We start from the raw sequence: 21,184 nt of genomic DNA on the forward strand, positions 1-21,184 counted from the left end.
GGGGAAAAATCCTCGTGAGGTAATATACTCCTGACATGATCAAGTTATTTCAATACATTAAGCTTAGTAGATACGTTTAAAAAAACTTTTGATAAAATATATATGTTTTGTGCAGAAATTCACACATTCACTGTGCAGATGTTGGGTTGTCCAAAAGAGGGAGACAGAGGAGAAGGTGAGATACAGACAATGGTTTCAGTGCTTAGAATAGCTGTCCAAGTGTTTGCATTATCATTAGATCAATTATTTAATTGAACATGTTGTCATCGATAGGGCTTCATCTATCAAAAACTGATAGTGTCATTCCTAGTCATGGTGCGTGTCTCTGGACAGAGGGCCTCCACATCCCAGCTGTTGAGTAGAGAGGACAAGGAAACGGGGATCTAGCCACACAAAAGTTAGGAGAAATGCCAAACAGATGTTATTGCCACCATCCTGTCCCCTCAGCCATTGATGGGGAAATACAGGCTTTTCAAATCTCTCCTGTACTTCAAAGGGAGAGGTCAGACCTTGGCCCTGAAGGTCACAGAGTTTGTTTCTCTGGTTCTATGCCATGTTGGAGTCACTGATATTTGTGAGGGGTTGCCTAGGAAAGGGTAAGGTAGTCTAGTTCAACTCATTGAACTCTCTCAGTGAGAACCCAGAGAGACTATACCACACCAGTGGAGGCTGCTGAGGGGAGAATGGAATAGAGTGAATGGAATGGTATCAACCACATGGAAACCACGTCTTTGATGTGTTTGATTTCATTCCATTGACTCCATTCGAGCCATTATTGGGAGCTATCTTCCCCTCAGCAGCCTCCGCTGAACCAAACAAGTAGTTATGTTTTACTGATACAATAAAAATACACTCCTATGCCTTTGTTAGCCTTAGTTGTCATGAAAATGTCAGACTCACATCCAACTTATATTTTCACTCAATCTGTCGCTCTTTTTTTTCTGAGACAGTGGGAGTCTCACGTGTCAGTCAACTAGTGAGGGAAGTATAAACTATCTTGAGAACCATTAATTCACCTGTAATTACTGAATTACTGGAAATCGACCAAAACATTGCCATCTCATGTTAGGGCAGAGGAACAACGAGCCATCTGTAGCTACCAAAACACATAGCATTAAACACATCTGTAGCTACCAAAACACATAGCATTAAACACATCTGTAGCTACCAAAACACATAGCATTAAACACATCTGTAGCTACCAAAACACATAGCATTAAACACATGTTGCTGCTGTGGTTCTATTTGGTGGTTTGTGGACTGGTCACTGGTCAGTAAATTAAAGCTACTATCAGAGATAAAGACAGCGGAGGGCAGGAAGAGAGGCCCTTCAGAGCTTTTAATTGGCTCCCGGAGGAGGCCCTTATTTATGTTTTCAGTTATTCTCAGTTTTGCCCCTTCCTGCTCCATTCCTCTTTTGAGCAGGACACTCCGTTTCCCTGGAAACCAGGGCTTCATTCTCCCAGCCAGCTGCAGATTAGTTCAGCGGTGGGGGTATGGGTATGGGTTGAGCTGATGATGGAAATGGAGAGGAGGAGGGAGGGAGGTACTATAGGGAGGGAGAGAGGGAGGGTGCCATGAGAGGAGGGGTGGGAAAGTTTGAGAGAGAGAGAAAGAGAGAGGCAACATCATTGAAAGAGAAGATAGTCCGAGTGAGTGTTTGAGAGAGAATAACTGAAAACATTTAGGCTGAAAGGGGAGGGACTGCCTAGTCCTTTTTCAAACAAGTTTGTGGAGAAACTTGGAGAAGCTCTTTGGCTGCTTGGAAAGAAGAGGCAAGGGGCTATGCTAAGTGAGAGAGCAGCTCTGAGGCAGGGGTAGGGGTGTAAAACCGAAGGAGAAAGGGGATAAAGGACATTTTGATCTAAAGGAAGTCATGCGAGTGAATGCTGCCTCATCCAGTGTCAGATTTCACAAAATGAGAAACCAGTGCAAGAGGACTTCTACAGGGCTCATCCAGCTGAGAAAGGTATGGCCAAATAAGCCTTTAAACAGTGTGTGTTAACTGTGTGTGTATGTGTTTCGGTTTGAGGGGGATTTCCTTTTGTACTTTCTGTGAATCTTTTTTTTTACTATGGGACTGAAACAGTAACATGCATATTTCATGTGTATTTATTGTAAGTTTGACAGTTTTGTATATTTTGAACTCCACACACTATGCACAGGTATAGTCTCTTTGTGTCGGTTGTATGCTTACACGTCAAATCAAATCAGAAAAATGTTCCAAACATTTCCATGTGATTAGTGACAGAATAAAATAACGATACTATACAAGGAGTACCGGTACTGAGTCAATGTGCTGGGGGTACGAGGTAGTTGAGGTAATTGAGGTAATATTATGTACATGTAGGTAGGGGTAAACGTGACTTGGCAATCAGGATAGATAATAAACAGAGTAGCTGCAGAGTACAGCGTCTGTGTGTGTGTGTGCGTGTGTGCGTGTGTATAGCGTCAATATGCAGAGTCCAGTGAGTGTGCATAGAGTCAGTGCAAGAGAGTCAGTGCAAATAAAAAGGGGGTTATTGCACATGTGGGTGTGTGCATGCTTGTGTGTGTGGCTGTGTGCAATGTATGCATGTGAGCTTGTGTGTTTTCACATGTGCTTTTGTATATGTTTATACAGTACTTTGATAGCGGTCATTTCCATGTAAAAGGCCCCTTGAGCACCAACAGGTGAAGTTCATATGAGCATGTCAAATTGGGTATCAAATGAAAGCTGTGTCTAATGTTTTATTTTTTTATTATTAAGGCATATATAAAAAAATATACAATTTTCCATCCTAGATATTAAGAATAAGCAAGGGCTTTGATTTCTTGTCAAACAGATGAAAAGGGGCTTAGAAAACATCTTCCAGAAAAACCATCTTCCAGAAAAACCAATCATAGACGTATATGTTTCACAAGTTTGGACAGTTCAGTACAGTAAAGTACAGTACAGTAGAGTAGAGTACAGTATTGTAAAGAAAGGAAAAGTACAGTACAGTAAAGACAAGTAGTGTATAGTTCAGTACTGTCTTGTACTGTACTGTACAGTAGAATAGAGTGGAGTGGAGTAGAGTTCAGTACAGTACACAGTAGAGCACACTAGAGTTGAGTACAATAATGTACTGTACTGAACAATAATCTACTTTACTGAACAATACTCTACTTTACTGTACTGAACTCTACTGTGCTGTGAGAGAGAGAGAGAGAGAGAGAGAGAGAGAGAGAGAGAGAGAGAGAGAGAGAGAGAGAGAGAGAGAGAGAGAGAGAGAGAGAGAGAGAGAGAGAGAGAGAGAGAGAGAGAGAGAGAGAGAGAGAGAGAGAGAGAGAGAGAGAGAGAGAGAGAGAGAGAGAGAGAGAGAGAGAGAGAGAGAGAGAGAGAGAGAGAGAGAGAGAGAGAGAGAGAGAGAGAGAGAGAGAGAGAGAGAGAGAGAGAGAGAGGAGAGAGAGAGAGAGAGAAGTTCAGCCCTGGCTGTGCATCTCATTCTCTGGAGGAAGAGGTAGATCTCTGTTGACTTTTCATTAAACCTGTGAAGGTAAGCTCTGGGTAGTATAGCACAAGAGTTTGTTGCGATATAAACTGTTTGGTGGAAACAATGGTGACTGGAGAAGTAGGGTGAACTGAAGTTAACAATGCTGCTACACAATAAAATTACCATAAAACCAACATTTGGAGTTGGGGGCTTCTTCAAGGAAAGCTGGACTGAATTAAAATATTGGCAGTAGAATGGCCTTACTAAAGAGCTCAGTGACTTTCAACGTGGCACCGTCATAGGATGCCACCTTCCCAACAAGTCGGTTCATCAAATTTATGCCCTGATAGAGCTGCCCCGGTCAACTGGAAGTGTTGTTATTGTGAAGTGGAAATGTCTAGGAGCTAAGTGGTGAGTTCCAAACTGCCTCTGGAGGCAAAGTCAGCACAAGAACTGTTCGTTGGGAGCTTCATGAAATGGGTTTCCATGGCCGAGCAGCCGCACACAAGCCTAAGATCACCATGTGCAATGCCAAGCGTCAGCTGGAATGGTGTACAGCTCACCACCATTGGAATCTTGATCCGTGGTAACGCGTTCTCTGGAGTGATGAATCTCGCTTCACAATCTGGCAGTCTGATGGACGACTTTGGGTTTGGCGGATGCCAGGAGAACGCTACCTGCCCCAATGCATAGGGCCAACTGTAAAGTTTGGTAGAGGAGGAATGATGGTCTAGGGCTGTTTTTCATGGTTCGGCTTAGGCCCCTTAGTTCCAGTGAAGGGAAATCTTAACACTACAGCATGCAATGACATTCTAGACGATTCTGTGCTTCCAACTTTGTGTCAACAGTTTGGGGAAGGCCCTTTCCTATTTCAGCATGGCAATTCCCCTGTGCACAAAGCGAGGTCCATACAGAAATGGTTTGTCGAGATTGGTGTATAAGAACTTGACTGGCCTGCGCAGAGCCCTGTCCTCAACTCCATGAAAAACTTTTGGGTTGAATTGGAACGCGGACTGTGAGCCAGGCCTAATCGCCCAACGTCAGTGCCTGACCTTTACCTCAATCATGACTAGGTCGGTTAGTGGAAATAAAAGTACAGGGTTTGTCGCTGGCAATACATTACACATATAAAGAAAAGTAGACGAAAAACGTCTTGGTTTGAAAGATGTACGAGAGACATAGAAAGCTCTGTGTGATGTCATGTCGTACAGTTTACCAGGAACCTCTCCAGAGTTTTTACAGGACTTACCTTTAAAAGATAGCTATCAATCATCATCTTAAATGGTTTTGACCTCCCCCAGGTCCTCACTAATTCCTACTGTGCAATGTTCCATTTGCTTTTCTATGTTCCTTCATAAACAACAGGATTTTTGTGGAACATTGACAACTGGAGTTCCATCAGACATGTCATGAGTCTTCCCATTGGGCACAGAAGACAATTTAAGGTCTAGTTTACGTTGATTCAAGCCCAGTGGGTTGCTCTTTTGTGGTGATGATAGCTAGTTTGATATTTCGAAGGTCTTGATTAGCTCTTTAGTTAACTAAACCTGGAGTTCTGTACTGCAGGGCACTTTTGTACTGTTTCAAGGGTGTCTTTTGTTCTGTGGTGAGAAGTACTGTAGACCATTAGTGAGAGAGTCTATTTTTCTGTTTTGGTTTGTAACATAATATATATAATTTGCCATTTAGCAGAAGTTTTTATCCAGAGCGACATACAGTCATGCATGCATACATTTTAACTATGGGTCCCAGGAATCAAACCCACTATCCTGGTGTTACAAGTGCCATGCTCTACCAACAGAGCTACAGAGGTCAAGGTACTAAATTACCTATAATCCTGTAGTAAGTCAGGACTGTTGGGGAGCAAGAACCTTTTATTTGTTGTTATCAGACAAATACTGCGCCAACGGCTGTTTGATTGGAAAGGCTGTTAACATTCTCTGGAGTGGAGAGAAAGAATAACAGGATGACTGCTATGTGGCGCAATGCTGCTCACTGCTTCCCTTTGTAGATTTGGGTTTTCTCAGCCAGACACTTACTCAATCATTCACATATACTCATGCATACACACACACACACACACATAAAACCAAAAGGCAAATAAAAGAGCTCGTGCAGTCTTAAATCCCAGTAGATGTTTGGAGAATGTTTTCTCAATATGCAGCGACATTGTAAACCTCTTTTTCAAGGAACTCAAAAGACAGATGTTTAATATCGTGTCAACTGTGTCATATGTCACAATTGAATCCTAGCTGGTTTGTGAAACCATCTTGTATTGGATAAATGGATCTCTGTGTATCACATGTGTTGAGTCATAACAGTGCTGGGCCAGAAGTCATAAATTGTTATCATCGGTGCCCACTGGGACTTAGTCAATGACAGAGCAAGCTGTCTCTTCGCAAGCAGTAGGGTTATGCGATGCATTTATAGTGTGTGTGTGACATGTGTGGCGTGTCCCCTCTCACCAGAGGTCCATTATTCTGAGTTTAGAACAGTGACAGCAGGTCTCTGAGATGGACACGGCCATATCGCCCTCTTACAGGAACCAGCCTTTGACAGGCACCCTGGAGGGCACCCCCTGTGGCCGAGGACATACTGGGGCCCACAGACTGCTGCCATGGACAAGTTGCTGTGGTTACCATGGCGACACAGTCAGAATGTGTCCTGCGGTGTTAGTGAAGGAATTCCTGATGTGCTTTGGTGTATTGTCTGAGAGGTAGGGCGAGCCCAAAGCTTTAGTCATTATCACACTAAGGCTTCATCTGTAGCCCACACTCACCATACACATACATGCATGCACTCACGCACGCACACACACACCATCCAAGACCATATCAAAATACTGTCAGGACAGCGTAGCCTGTTAAGTTCCACAGCGAATCACTGCCTCAGTGCCGTGTTGAAACGTGCAGTAAAAGGAAGACAGACTGTGGCTGTGGGGAAATTGGTGCTGTGATTTCAATGAGATCATTTAGCAAGACATGACAGCCAATATCGCTTCCCTGCTGTTTTGTTTGCATAGAGTAACTACAGTACATTATAGTAGTGTAGTGTAGCCTACCAGGGGAAAGAAGGCAGAGTCAGGTAAGTCTGTACCGCACCCTGTTAGATGTGGGGTAGAAGAGCTAACCAGTCATAATGTGGCCCATCCAAACCCCAATGTTGTTGGCTGGCTCTGGGCAACTCTGCAGCTTGTGTGCCTACTGGCAGTGTCTCACACACACGTGCGGACACACACACACACACACACTTTTTTCCCCTGGGCTTCAGTCCCTTTCGCCACCACCGCCATAGAGGGAGAATTAGAGTATTGGGCACGTTCTTGTTTGGAAGGAATGTGTGTGTTTGGAAGCGTAACTGGCAACTCTACCCAGAGGGTCGTTCTCGTGTTGCTACACCGAGGACACAGCTTGTTGACTTTGGCTGATGTGGCCATGCTCTGCGCTGGGCTCACACTAAAGGTGGAAAATATTACAGAGCATTTTGTATTCCTTATTCCGTGTATAATAAACCATATGTAGCCTACTTTCGGCTCTCAGCTGTTCCAACTACTACAATTAATGGAATATACCATCTTGTTTGGAGAATAGGGGGCATCTTAAGTTATTCTTTTTGACACAATTTGTAGCACTTTCTATTCCAATGTTTAAGTTAAAAGATACAAATAAACCAAATATAATGTAAAACTTCTACTTTAAAACAAAAAAAAACTGAAAACAGAAACTGTTGAAAAGAATGCTGCTGACAATTACAGATCCACTGTTTGATGAGAATTCAAAGAATGTCTGGAGATTCGCCCAGGTGTAACACCTTAATGAGCTTGGCTTTAGTAGTCTAGCCAGTAGACACACACTGCAGATTGGCACCTTTGATCATGCCTTTGATCACTTGCAGTGTCTGTCTGTCTCCAACAAGATCACACTACCTGCTGCACAACTATTTTCTTTCAGTTTTCTATGAGTTCTCTTTTGGCTTACACTGTGTTGTGTTTTATTTAGTTTTGTCTCTCTTGAGTTCTCTCTTGGCTTAAGCTCACAGTTACCGGTCTTTGGGTGTGTAGGGGTCAAAATCATCTGCTCTGCTGCGCTTTGTCTCCAGAAGACCATTTTCCCAAGCTCTCACCTCGCACTAGCCCTCTGGGAGCAGCCAGGGAATTATAAAAATCGGTTCTGCACAGGCCTGCGGAGTGGGAATGGGATGGGATCGGGAATTCTGCTGGGAATTCTCAGGCAGAACCCCTGAAATGTGGGCGAAATTTGTCAGTGAGCTCATCTGGGAGAGACTGTGGCTAGGAGGAGAAAACTGATCCTGGACCAGAGAACAAGTGAAGAAGTTCCAATGTACCATATACACTGTTGAAGGGATATGCAGGACTATATCAGGTCTAATTGATTGGCCGTAGTGAGAACTAGCAGCAAGGGGTTTATGTCGGTAGTGTTCTAGTTTCAAAGTAACCCAACTCATTTCAAGAGACAACAGTTCATTGTTAATAAAACTTGTTTTTCCATCAGCTGTTTGATCTTGGGTTAGCGTATTGAATAGCACATTTCCTTTGTGGAGCAGTTGGGTCTTCCAACAATAGGTACTAGCATTATCTGAAATATAAGACATGTTTCTCACTCCTCTCATTGTGGTTGAGGGCAGGTGAAACCTCATCTAGCTTCATCAGGTGTGTAAGTTGCATATTTTCTTACCTGTTGCTGCATAGCGTATCCCACCCCTTGTGAAACCCATATCCACAGCCTCAGCTCCACACAGGAAACTCACAGCCAGGAACACTTCCATAACTTCCAACGCTGCTTTTATTTGGCAAGCCCTTTAGTTAATGGCCTGACTGTCACTGGGGGATTTTGTTTTACAGCCCTATGAACTTTGCACTTTCACTTACATTACAGCTTGATGTATCCACAGCAAAGCATTGTGTTGCGCAATACTTTCTGATTGATGTTGTGCATCTAGAAAAGGCACCTCTTGAGTAATTCTGATGCAGGGAACACAAGAGCAGGATTGGATTAACTAATGCAGCGTCAGACAAAGTTGTAGCTTTATTAAGAAGGCACTGCAGGTTTGGATCAGCTTATGCATGCCGAAGTTGTAGCAAGATGTATTTACAAAGAAATCTCGGATCCACTAAAGAATGCTAGAGTTGTAGGCTATTCAGTAGAGCAAGCTTGGATCATTTAATATAGGCCAGAGCCTGGTTTACAAGCGCCTTTGTAGTGTTCAGATCATCGTCAGAACCTCTTCTAACGATGTATCTTTAGTAGCCGAGTTGTTTCCCAGAGTCTTCGTTAGTGACATGGCTCTTAAAAACCGTCGTACTCTTAGAAAAAAGGGTTCCAAAATTGTTCTTCGGCTGTTCCCATAGGAGAACCTGTTTTGGTTCTACATAATACCCTCTGTAGAAATGGTTTTACATGGAACCCAAAAGGGTTGTACCTGGAACCAAAAAGGGTTCTACCTGCAAACAAAAAGGGTTCTTCAAAGGGTTCTCCTATGGGGACAGATTATGAACCAATCAATCAAATCAATCAAATGTATTTATAAAGCGCTTTTTATATTAGCAGATGTCACAAAGTACTTATACAGAAACCCAGTCTAAAACCCCAAAGATCAAGCAATGCAGATGTTGAAGCACAAGGTTTTAGATAGCACCTCTTTTTCTAAGAGTATATCTGTCTGACTGACTGCCGATAACTTCAGAATGAACTACACATACAGTTGAAGTCGGAAGATTACATCCACTTAGGTTGGAGTCATTAAAACTCCTACCACTCCACAAATTTATTGTTAACAAACTATAGTTTTGGCAAGTCAGTTAGGACATCTACTTTGTGCATGACACAAGTCATTTTTCCAACAATTGTTTACAGACAGATTATTTCACTTATAATTCACTATCACAATTCCAGTGGGTCAGAAGTTTACATACACTAAGTTGACTGTGCTTTTAAACAGCTTGGAAAATTCCAGAAAATGATGTCATGGCTTTAGAAGCTTCTGGTAGGCTAATTGACATCATTTGAGTCAATTGGAGGTGTACCTGTGGATGTATTTCAAGGCCTACCTTCAAACTCAGTGCCTTTTGCTTGACATCATGGGAAAATCAAAAGAAATCAGCAAAGATTTCGGAAAAACAGTTGTAGACCTCCACAAGTCTGGTTCATCCTTGGGAGCAATTTTCAAATGCCTGAAGGTACCACATTCATCTGTACAAACAATAGTACGCAAGTATAAACACCATGGGACCACGCAACCGTCATACCACTCAGGAAGGAGATGCGTTCTGTCTCCAAGAGATGAACGTACTTTGGTGCGAAAAGTGCAAATCAATCCCAGATCAACAGCAAAGGACCTCGTGAAGATGCTGGAGGAAACAGGTACAAAAGTATCTATATCCAATGTAAAACGAGTCCTATATCGACATAACCTGAAAGGCCGCTCAGCACGGATGAAGCCACTGCTCCAAAACCGCCATAAAAAAGCCAGACAACTGTTTCCAACTGCACATGGGGACAAAGATCGTACTTTTTGGAGAAATGTCCTCTGGCCTGATGAAACAAAATAGAACTGTTTGGCCATAATGACCATTATTGTGTTTGGAGGAAAAAGGGTGAGGCCTGCAAGCCAAAGAACACCCTCCCAATCGTGAAGCACGGGGGTGGCAGCATCATGTTGTTGGGGTGCTTTGCTGTAGGAGGGACTGGTGCACTTCACAAAATAGATGGCATCATGGGGAAGGAAAATGATGTGGATATATTGAAGCAACATCTCAAGACATCAGTCAGGAAGTTAAAGCTTGGTCTCAAATGGGTCTTCCAAATGGACAATGACCCCAAGCATACTTCCAAAGTTGTGGCAAAATGGCATAAGGACAACAAAGTCAAGATATTGGAGTGGCCATCACAAAGCCCTGACCTCAATCCTATAGAAAATTTGTGGGCAGAACTGAAAAAGTGTGTGCGAGCACAGAGGCCTACAAACCTGACATAAGTTACAGCAGCTCTGTCAGGAGGAATGGGACAAAATTCACCCAACTTATTGTGGGAAGCTTGTGGAAGGCTACCTGAAACGTTTGACCCAAGTTAAACAATTTAAAGGCAATGCTACCAAATACTAATTGAGTGTATGTGAACTTCTGATCCACTGGGAATGTGATGAAATAAAAGCTGAAATAAATCATTCTCTCTACTATTATTCTGACATTTCACATTCTTATAATAAAGTGGTGTTACCAACTGACCTAAGACAGGGGATTTTTACTAGGATTAAATGTCAGGAATTGTGAAAAACTAAGTTTAAATGGATTTGGCTAAGGTGTAGTAAACCTTCGACTTGAACTGTACAAGTTGTCAAGTTGTCCCTGTGGCTCAGTTGGTAGAGCATGGTGTTTGCAACGCCAGGGTTGTGGGTTTGATTCCCACGGGGGGCCAGTACAAAACAAAAAAGAAATGCATGAAATTAAATGTATGCATTCACTACTGTAAGTCGCTCTGGATAAGAGCGTCTGCTAAATGACTAAAATGTAATGTCAAAGTTTTTGCAATCATTACCAAAAAGGATGAAAGGATAAAATGATGCTTCAAATGAAAACCGAAATGACTGCATTTCAATATACATAGGCTACATGGGCCTATATAGCCTATTTCAATCATATTGAAATAAACTTTGTGTTCAATCAATTGAGTTCTAGTTTGCGACTAGGCCTGGGACTGCCTGTCATCTTTGCCTCAATGTCTTTCATGATCAAATCAAATGTTATTGGTCACATACACATGGTTAGCAGATGTTATTGTGAGTGTAGCGAATTGCTTATGCTTCTAGATCCGACAGTGCAGCAGTATCTAACAGATAATAACAGGTCAACAATTCCACAACAGAAGGAATGGGATAAGAATATATAAAATATATGGATGAGCAGTGACAGAGCGGCTAAGTTCAATAGATAGTGTAGGATACAGTATGCCTATATGAGATGAGTAATGCGAGATATGTAAACATTCTTAAAGTGGCTATCACGCTTGTTGTTGGAATGATACCAAGGTGCAGCGTACATTTTACTTTTAGGCATACATTTAACTTTTGTTAAAAATGACACCGGAGAAAAACAACAAAATACAAACACGAACGTAAAGCTATATGCAGTGCAGAAAGCAACTACACACAAACAAGATCCCACAATCACAGGTGGGGAAAAAGGGCTGCCTAAATATGATCCCCAATCAGAGACAACAATAAACAGTTGCCTCTGATTGGGAACCATACTAGGCCAACAAAGAAATAGAAACATAGATATGCCCACCCAAGTCACACCCTGACCTAACAAAATAGACAATAAAAAAGTCTCTCTAAGGTCAGGGTGTGACAGTGGCATATTAAAGTGACTAATGTTGCATTTATTAAAGTGGCCAATGATATCAAGTCTGTAAGTAGGCAGCTGCCTCTCTGTGCTAGTGATGGCTGTTTAACAATCTGATGGCTTTGAGATAGAAGCTGTTTTTCAATCTCTCGGTCCCAGCTTTGATGCACCAGTACTGACCTCGCCTTCTGGATAGAAGCGGGGTGAACAGGCAGTTGCTCAGGTGGTTATTGTCCTTGATGATCTTTTTTTCCATCCTGTGACATCGGGTGTTGTAGGTGTCTTGGAGGGCAGGGAGTTTGCCCCGGTGATGTGTTGTGCAGACCGCACCACCCTCTGGAGAGCCCTGCGGTTGTGGGCGGTGCAGTTGCCGTACCAGGCGGTAAAACAGCCCGATTGGATGCTCTCAATTGTGCACCTGTAAAAGTTATTGAAGGTTTTTTAAGCCTCCTGAGGTTGAAGAGGCACTTTTGCGCCTTCGCCACACTGTCTGTGTGGGTGGTCCATTTCATTTTTTCGGTGATATGTACACCGAGGAACTTAAAACTTTCCACCTTCTCCACTGCTGTCCCATCAATGTGCATTGGGGGGTGCTCCCTTTGCTATTTCCTGAAGTCCACAATCATCTCTTCTGTTTTGCTGACATTGAGTGAGAGGTTATTTTCCTGACACCACACTCCAGAGCCCTCACCTCCTCTCTCGTAGGCTGTCTCGTCGTTGTTGGTAATCAAGCCTACCACTGTTGTGTCGTCTGCAAACAGTCGTGGGTGAACAGGGAGTACAGGAGGGGGATGAGAACGCACCCAGTGTTGAGGATCAGCAGAGTGGAGAAGTTGTTTCCTACCTTCACCACCTGGGGGCGGCCTGTCAGGAAGTCCAGGACTCAATTGCACAGGGTGGGGTTGAGACCCAGCTTAATGATGAATTTGGAGGGTACTATACTATTGAATGCTGAGCTGTAGTCAATGAACAGCATTCTTACATAGGTATTCCTCTTGTCCAGATGGGATAGGGCAGTGTGTAGTGGAATGGTGATTGCATCGTCTGTGGACCTATTGGGGAGGTAAGCAAATTGAAGTGGGTCTAGGGTGACAGGTAGGGTGGAGGTGATATGATCCTTGACTAGTCTCAAAGCACATCATGATTACAGAAGTGAGTGCTACGGGGCGATAGTCATTTAGTTCAGTTACCTTTGCTTTCTTGGGAATGATGGTGGCCATCTTGAAGCATGTGGGGAAAGGCAGACTGGGATATGGATTGATTGAATATGTCCGTAAACACCAGCCAGCCAGCTGGTCTGCGCATGCTCTGAGGACGCGGCTAGGGATGCCTTCTGGGCTGGCAGCCTTGCGAGGGTTAACACGTTTAAATGTTTTACTCACGTCGGCCACGGAGAAGGAGTGCCCACAGTCTTTGGTAGCGGGCCGCATCAGTGGCACTGTATTATCCTCAAAGTGGGCAAAGAAGGTGTTTAGTTTGTCTTGAAGCAAGACGTCGATGTCCGCGACGGGGCTGGTTTTCCGTTTGTAATCCGTGATTGTCTGTAGACCCTGCCACATATACGTCTCGTGTTTGAGCCGTTGAATTGCGACTCCACTTGGACTCTATACTGACTCTTTGCTTGTTTGATTGCCTTATGGAGAGAATAACTACACTGTTTGTATTCAGCCATATTCCCAGTTGTCTTGCCATGATTAAATGCGGTGGAACGTGCTTTCAGTTTAGCACAAATGCTGCCATCCATCCACGGTTTCTAGTTAGGGAAGGTTTTAATAGTCACAGTGGGTACAACATCTCCTATAGACTTCCTTATAAACTCGCTCACCGAATCAGCGTATACGTCAATGTTAGGGCCTTCCCTGTGGCTCAGTTGGTAGAGCATGGTGTTTGCAACGCCAGGGTTGTGGGTTCGATTCCCACGGGGGGCCAGTACAAAAAAAATTATGAAATGTATGCATTCACTACTGTAAGTCGCTCTGGATAAGAGCGTCTGCTAAATGACTAAAATGTAAATGTTATTCTCTGAGGCTACCCGGAACACATCCCAGTCCACATGATCGAAACAATCTTGAAGCGTGGAATCCGATTGGTCAGACTAGCATTGGATAGACCTAAGCGCGGCGCTTTCTGTTTTAGTTTCTGCCTATATTAAGGGAGCAACAAGATGGAGTCATGATCAGATTTGCCAAAAAGAGGGCGGGGAAGGGACCAGACATCGCGGAAGTTAGAGTGTGTTACTCGCTCGCGTACTGCATTCAATATGCTGATAGAATTTAGGGAGCCTTGTTCTCAAATTAGTTCTCAAATTAAAATCCCCAGCTACAATAAATGCAGCCTCAGGATATATGGTTTCCAGTTTGCATAAAGTCCAGTGAAGTTCCTTGAGGGCCGTCTTTGTCTTGGTTTGAGGGTGGATATACACTGCTGTGACGATAACCGAGGAGAGTTCTCTTGGGAGATAATACGGTAGGCATTTGATTGTGAGGAATTCTAGGTCAGGTGAACAAAAGGACTTCAGTTCCTGTATGTTGTTACGATTACACCATGAGTCGTTAATCATGAAACATATACCCCCACCCTTCTTCTTACCAGAGAGATGTTTATTCTGATTTTTGTCTTAGCAAATTAATTTAGTTTTTTGCTGAATTCCTGGGGGCAATTAAAATCCCTTCCTGGACAGTTTTGGCCTGCGGGCTGCCTGGTTTCGACCCCTGCTCTAGAAGCTGATCCATCATCAGTATTGTGGAATAATTCTAATGTTAAGGTAAGATTTGAATGGAGAAAGCTGATCCGAGAGCAGCGCTGCTTTTCTTTCGATCCTATCACTATCTATACATCGTCTAACAACGTACTTAGCGAACATTCTGTGCTTGTTTGGGAAACACTCTAAACACGCTCTGGTACAATCATTATAACCCTTAAATTACATTGCAACTGGGAAACGAGGGCCAGATTTGTAGCTAGCTAGATGTACTCAGTAGAGCAGGCTTTGGGGTTGGCTGGCATTGGCTGTGGTCAGTGGAGCCAGGAGGGTAATTGATATCAGATTGAGATGAGTGAGGAGCAGCACATGCAGGAGTCTCTGCCTGCAAGGAGGAGGGGAATACAGGCCTGTAGAGGAGGAGATGGAGGGAGTGTGTAGGAGTGTGATCCAGATGGGTTGAATAGGGATCGTTTACTTCTCTGCTTCTCTCTCTCACCAATTCATCTTCCTCTCCTTCTCTTGTTTTCTCTTCCATTCTCTTTCTATTCTCTGTTCTGTCTCTTTCCCCTTGTTCTGTTCCTCTTGTCACCTCTCCTCTTGTCACCTCTCCTCTCTGCTCTCAAGATTACTCTTTCCATTTGGGATGGGAGTTTGAAATAATTTCACTATTCGAAAAGTAGAATTCATTTTTGTCTGCTATCTGAATATTCGAAATAGATGTGTTTTTTTAAACGTAGCTACGTTTTTAACCTGAGCACTGCTGCACGAGGGAGAGGCTGGTGCTCTATTGCTGCAGCTGGCTGTGGTTATATAGGGTGGTGTGTGTAGCGAGCAGACGGAGGGAGAGCCAAGACTAGCTAACTTTGCCACAGCCAAGACTAGCTAACTTGTAGCCACCACAATGTTATTTGTAATCTCATATAGCATTGCCTGTCTTAACTGGAGTACCCTAGAGAAGCTAGCTAGCTAAGCTAACCAACTATAGCTAGTTAGGCTAAATGAGGCCACATGCTGTGCTTTCTCCCCAACCCCATTCAGATAGCCTACTCCTTCTCATTTTGCTAACTTTTAATTCCGTAATTTTATTCCATCTTGCATTGCATTAGTGAAATCTCACTTCACTTGCTACACATTGAGCCTCTTTGCCACGTTGATTGGCAAACATAAACAAATCAAATCAAATAAAAGTTTATTTGTCACGTGCGCCGAATACAACAGGTGTAGACCTTACAGTGAAATGCTTATTTACAGGCTCTAACCAATAGTGCAAAAAAGGTATTAGGTGAACAATAGGTAGGTAAAGAAATAAAACAACAGTAAAAAGACAGGCTATATACAGTAGCGAGGCTATAAAAGTAGCGAGGCTACATACAGACACCGGTTAGTCAGGCTGATTGAGGTAGTATGAACATGTAGATATGGTTAAAGTGACTATGCATATATGATGAACAGAGAGTAGCAGTAGCATAAAAGAGGGGATGGCGGCTGGTGGGTGGCGGGTGGCGGGACAAAATGCAGATAGCCCAATTAGCCAATGTGCGGGAGCACTGGTTGGTCGGCCCAACTGAGGTAGTATGTACATGAATGTATTGTTAAAGTGACTATGCATATATGATAAACAGAGAGTAGCAGCAGCGTAAAAAGAGGGGTTGGGGGGGCACACTATGCAAATAGTCCGGGTAGCCATTTGATTACCCGTTCAGGAGTCTTATGGCTGGGGGTAAAAACTGTTGAGAAGCCTTTTTGTCCTAGACTTGGCACTCCGGTACCGCTTGCCATGCGGTAGTAGAGAGAACAGTCTATGACTGGGGTGGCTGGGGTCTTTGACAATTTTTAGGGCCTTCCTCTGGCACCGCCGTGGTGTAGAGGTCCTGGATGACAGGCAGCTTAGCCCCAGTGATGTACTGGGCCGTACACATTACCCTTTGTAGTGCCTTGCGGTCAGAGGCCGAGCAATTGCTGTACCAGGCAGTGATGCAACCAGTCAGGATGCTCTCAATGTTGCAGCTGTAGAACCTTTTGAGGATCTCAGGACCCATGCCAAATCTTTTTAGTTTCCTGAGGGGGAATAGGCGTTGTCGTGCCCTCTTCACGACTGTCTTGGTGTGTTTGGACCATTCTAGTTTGTTGTTGATGTGGACACCAAGGAACTTGAAGCTCTCAACCTGCTCCACTACAGCCCCGTCGATGAGAATGGGGGTGTGCTCCTTTTCCTGTAGTCCACAATCATCTCCTAAGTCTTGGTTACGTTGAGGGATAGGTTGTTATTCTGGCACCACCCGGCCACCTCTGACCTCCTCCCTATAGGCTGTCTCATCGTTGTCGGTGATCAGGCCTACCACTGTTGTATCGTCTGCAAACTTAATGATGGTGTTGTAGTCGTGCCTGGCCATGCAGTCGTGGGTGATCAGGGAGTACAGGAGGGGACTGAGCACGCACCGCTGGGGAGCTCCAGTGTTGAGGATCAGCGTGGCAGATGTGTTGCTACCTACCCTCACCACCTGGTGGTGGCCCTTCAGGAAGTCCAGGATCCAGTTGCAGAGGGAGGTGTTTAGTCCCAGGATCCTTATCTTAGTGATGAGCTTTGAGGGTACTATGGTGTTGAATACTGAGCTGTAGTCAATGAATAGCATTCTCACAATAGTGTTCCTTTTGTCCAGGTGGGAAAGGGCAGTGTGGAGTGCAATAGAGATTGCATCATCTGTGGATCGGTTTGGGCGGAATGCAAATTGGAGTGGGTCTAGAGTTTCTGGGATAATGGTGTTGAAGTGAGCCATTTCCAACCTTTCAAAGCACTTCATGGCTATGGCCTTGAGTGAAACGGGTCTGTAGTGATTTAGGCAGGTTGCCTTTGTGTTCTTGGGCACAGGGACTATGGTGGTCTGCTTGAAACATGTTGGTATTACAGACTCAATCAGGGACATGTTGAAAATGTCAGTGAAGACACCTGCCAGTTGGTCAGCAAATGCCCGGAGCACACGTCCTGGTAATCCGTCTGGCCCCGCAGCCTTGTGTATGTAGACCTGTTTAAAGGTCTTACTCACGTCGGCTACGAAGAGCGTGATCAAACAGTCGTCCGGAAGAGCTGATGCTCTCATGCATGCCTCAGTGTTGCTTTGCCTCGAAGCAAGCATACAACTGATTTAGCTCGACTGGTAGGCTCGTGTCACTGGGCAGCTCACGGCTGTGCTTCCCTTTGTAGTCTGTAATAGTTTGCAAGCCCTGCCACATAAGACGAGCATCGGAGCTGATGTAGTATGATTCAATCTTAGCCCTGTATTGACGCTTTGCCTGTTTGGTGGTTCATCGCAGGGCATAGCAGGATTTCTTGTAAGCTTCCGGGTTAGAGTCCCGCACTTTGAAAGCGGCAGCACCCTTTAGCTCAGTGCGAATGTTGCCTGTAATCCATGGCTTCTGGTTGGGGTATGTACGTACAGTCACTGTGGGGACGACCTCCTCAATGCACTTATTGATAAAACCAGTAACTGATGTGTTGTACTCCTCAATACCATCGGAGGAATCCCGGAACATGTTCCAGTCTGTGATAGCAAAACAGTCCTGTAGTTTAGCATCTGCTTCATCTGACTACTTTTTTATAGACTGAGTCACTGGTGCTTCCTGCTTTCATTTTTGCTTGTAAGCAGGAATCAGGAGGATAGAGTTGTGGTCGGATTTACCAAACGGAGGGCGAGGGAGAGCTTTGTACGCGTCACTGTGTGTGGAGTACAGGTGATCTAGAGTTTTTTTTCCTCTGGTTGCACATTTAACATGTTGATGTTAACAACAAGCTACACGCCAGTTGGCTACCGGGCTTTTTTATGGTTTGCATAGTGCACATCATAAAACTACACTGAAAAGTTTGCTTTATGAAATGAATCATTAGAAATGCCATGGTATTTTTTATTATTTATTTTTTCACCTTTATTTAACCAGGTAGGCCAGTTGAGAACAAGTTCTCATTTACAACTGAGACCTGGCCAAGATAAAGCAAAGCAGTGAGACAACAACATCAACACAGAGTTACACATGGAATAAACAAACATACAGTCAATAACACAATAGAAAAAAACTATATACAGTGTGTGCAAATGTAATAAGATTAGGGAGGTAAGGCAATAAATAGGCCATAGTGGCGAAATAATTACAATATAGCATTAACACTGTTAGTGATAGATGTGCAGATGATGTGCAAGTAGAGATACTGGGGTGCAAAAGAGCAAAAAAAATAACAACATGGGGATAACGTAGTTGGGTGGGCTATTTGCAGATGGGCTGTCTACAGGTGCAATGATCGGTAAGCTGCTCTGACAGCTGATGCTTAAAGTTAATGAGGGAGATATAAGTCTCTAGCTTTCCGTTCCAGTCATTGGCAGCAGAGAACTGTAAGGAAAGGTGGCCAAAGGATGTGTTGGCTTTGGGGATGACCAGTAAAATATACCTGATGTATATCCTTGTATGTAACAATGTCACATGGATATTCAAATTTCATTTAGAAAAAGCCTTTTCAGTGTTAAAATCTATAATAGGCTAGAAAAAAAATTCTTGCAAAAAATTATGTTCACACAAAAATTTGAATACTAATGTCCATTCAGATATTCTAATATTCTAATAACTGTACACATCCCTACTTTCTATACTTACGACCAAGGAGTAGAGTTGAGTCCACACCAGTTTTCTTATTATTATTATTATTTTCTCTGCTTATCAGACCGTGGTGTCAGTAACTTCACCCTAAACCTCTGCATCTGGAGCCTAGTCTTTAAGCACATTGTTAGCCTGTTAGCCGCACCATTTTCAGCGCCAGTCGGATGTGGAATGGCTGCACTAGGAACAGAAGAGAAGCCCTTACTATTAAAAGCCTGTTACGGTTTCCTGGCTGATAACTGTGGGGTTTTCTGCACATTTACAAGCTCAGCTCTGACAGGTGGAGAGGAATCAGGCCTTTTTCATCGACAATGGAACCTCCTTCTGTATCCTTGTGGAGAGCAGAGCAGAGGAACTGTCCCATTTGTCAAAAGAGGTCTCTGAGTTCTCACAGTGGGAGTTTATCTGCCTACACCATAGTGAGGTGGGATGGCGAGGGCACAGGAAGTAGTGCCCTTAACCCACATCCTGCCATCCACACTTCCTCTCTGTCTAAGTGTCTGTCATCAAAAAACACAAGGACAAACAAAACAAAACATGGCTTCTGAAATGGCAGAGTGGTTAGTCTCTGGAGTTATGGCTGTTCATTATAATTACTCTATATCCTGTGAGTTTGGCTATTGGGGACCCATTGTGGTAATATTTCATTCACTCTTACAGTTTTTTTGTGGGGTAGACACTAAACACTCTTGTCTTAGAAGGGACTACTTACAGTTGTATGCAGGTAGCCTAGTGGTTAGAGCTTTGGGCTAGTAGCTGAAAGGTTGCTGGATCAAATCCCAGAGCTGACAAGGTAAAAATCTGTTGTTCTGCCTATGAGCAAGGCAGTTAACCCACTCTTCCCCTTTTCGCCGTAGATGTCGAATATGGCAGCCCCCCGTACCTCTCTGATTCAGAGGGTTTGAGTTAAATGTGGAAAACACATTTCAGTTGAATGCATTCAGTTGTACAACTGACTAGGTATTCCCCTTATACAATACATGTGGTACTTGGGTGTGAAAAATACATGTCAAGGTTATTTTTAGATTGTATTGTTTATGCTATCCTCTTGAGTTCCTGTCTCATTCTGTGGCGAACCTAGTTTTGTTTCTGTCTGCTGTCCATCCTTTACCAATGGCTAACAATGGAGGGAGGAGGCAGAGGCGACAGGGCTGAGCAGAGGTGCACCATGCTAGGGGGAGTCCTGCTGGGCCTGGGCAGCGGGGGGGGGGGGGGGGGGTTTGTGTGTGCGTGCGTGTCTGTGTGTGTATGTGTGTGTGTGTCCTCTGAGTTCCCTTGGGTCGCCTAATAGGGATGTTTACTACATCCAGTTAGGAAATGCAGGGATGGTTGGAGAGGGGTAGATGGCAAGGGAGAGAGAGAGAGGGGGGGAGCAAGGGAAAGGGTAACGGGATAAAAAGAATGAGAGGGGGAAGGACAGGGAGAGAGAAGTCCAGAGGCCTGTTGCACTTACGGTCGACCTGCTTGGCTGCTAGCCAGACCCCTGCTATGGAATCAGCTTGGGAAAGAGGCTGGGGCCCAGGACAGGACAGGCAGTAGAGAGGGGGTGGAGGGGAGAGAACGAGACTGACTGAAATTCCATTGTTTATTTGCCCACCCCCTCTTCCTTCACTCCCTCATACAGCCTTCACCTTCACCAGCCTCTCTCCCCCCTCTCATGAATCTCTGTCAGGCTGAAGCAGGTCAAGTCAGCATGTGATCCAGTGAAATCCCCAGCACATCATTTCAACCGGCACATCGTGTCATATCTTGCTTGTGATCCTGCAGGCCTGACAGCAAATTGGCTGAGCATTACCTCTGGCATACTCTTGAACGCTAGGAGTAGTTCCTTCAGAGTAAAAAGAAAGACAGGATTAGAAATCCCTCTATCCCTCCCTCTCTCTCCCACATACATCCCATCATATTGCTTTCCTACAGTGAAGGAAAGAGATGGGAAGAAAGAAAGAAAATAATGTTTGCAAAGTTCACTGTTCCGCAGAGAGCTTGCTAAATGTGAAGTGGTGCGTTAAATTGATTGCAGAC

The 21,184-nt window shown here is 44.1% G+C and overlaps 1 protein-coding gene across 1 annotated transcript in view; it reads left to right on the plus strand.

Annotated features, from left to right (window-relative positions):
* Window positions 1–1,639: 1,639 nt before the first annotated feature.
* si:dkey-82f1.1 (DENN domain-containing protein 2A) overlaps window positions 1,640–21,184 on the plus strand; it is a 51,499-nt gene continuing 31,954 nt past the window's right edge. Inside the window, exon 1 of the mRNA XM_029751417.1 lies at window positions 1,640–1,969. The gene's annotated coding sequence lies outside the window, so the exon portion shown is untranslated. The remainder of the gene's footprint in view (window positions 1,970–21,184) is intronic.

The sequence above is a fragment of the Salmo trutta genome, chromosome 4, assembly GCF_901001165.1.
Source record: "Salmo trutta chromosome 4, fSalTru1.1, whole genome shotgun sequence".
In the NCBI taxonomy this organism is placed as follows: Eukaryota; Metazoa; Chordata; class Actinopteri; order Salmoniformes; family Salmonidae; genus Salmo; species Salmo trutta.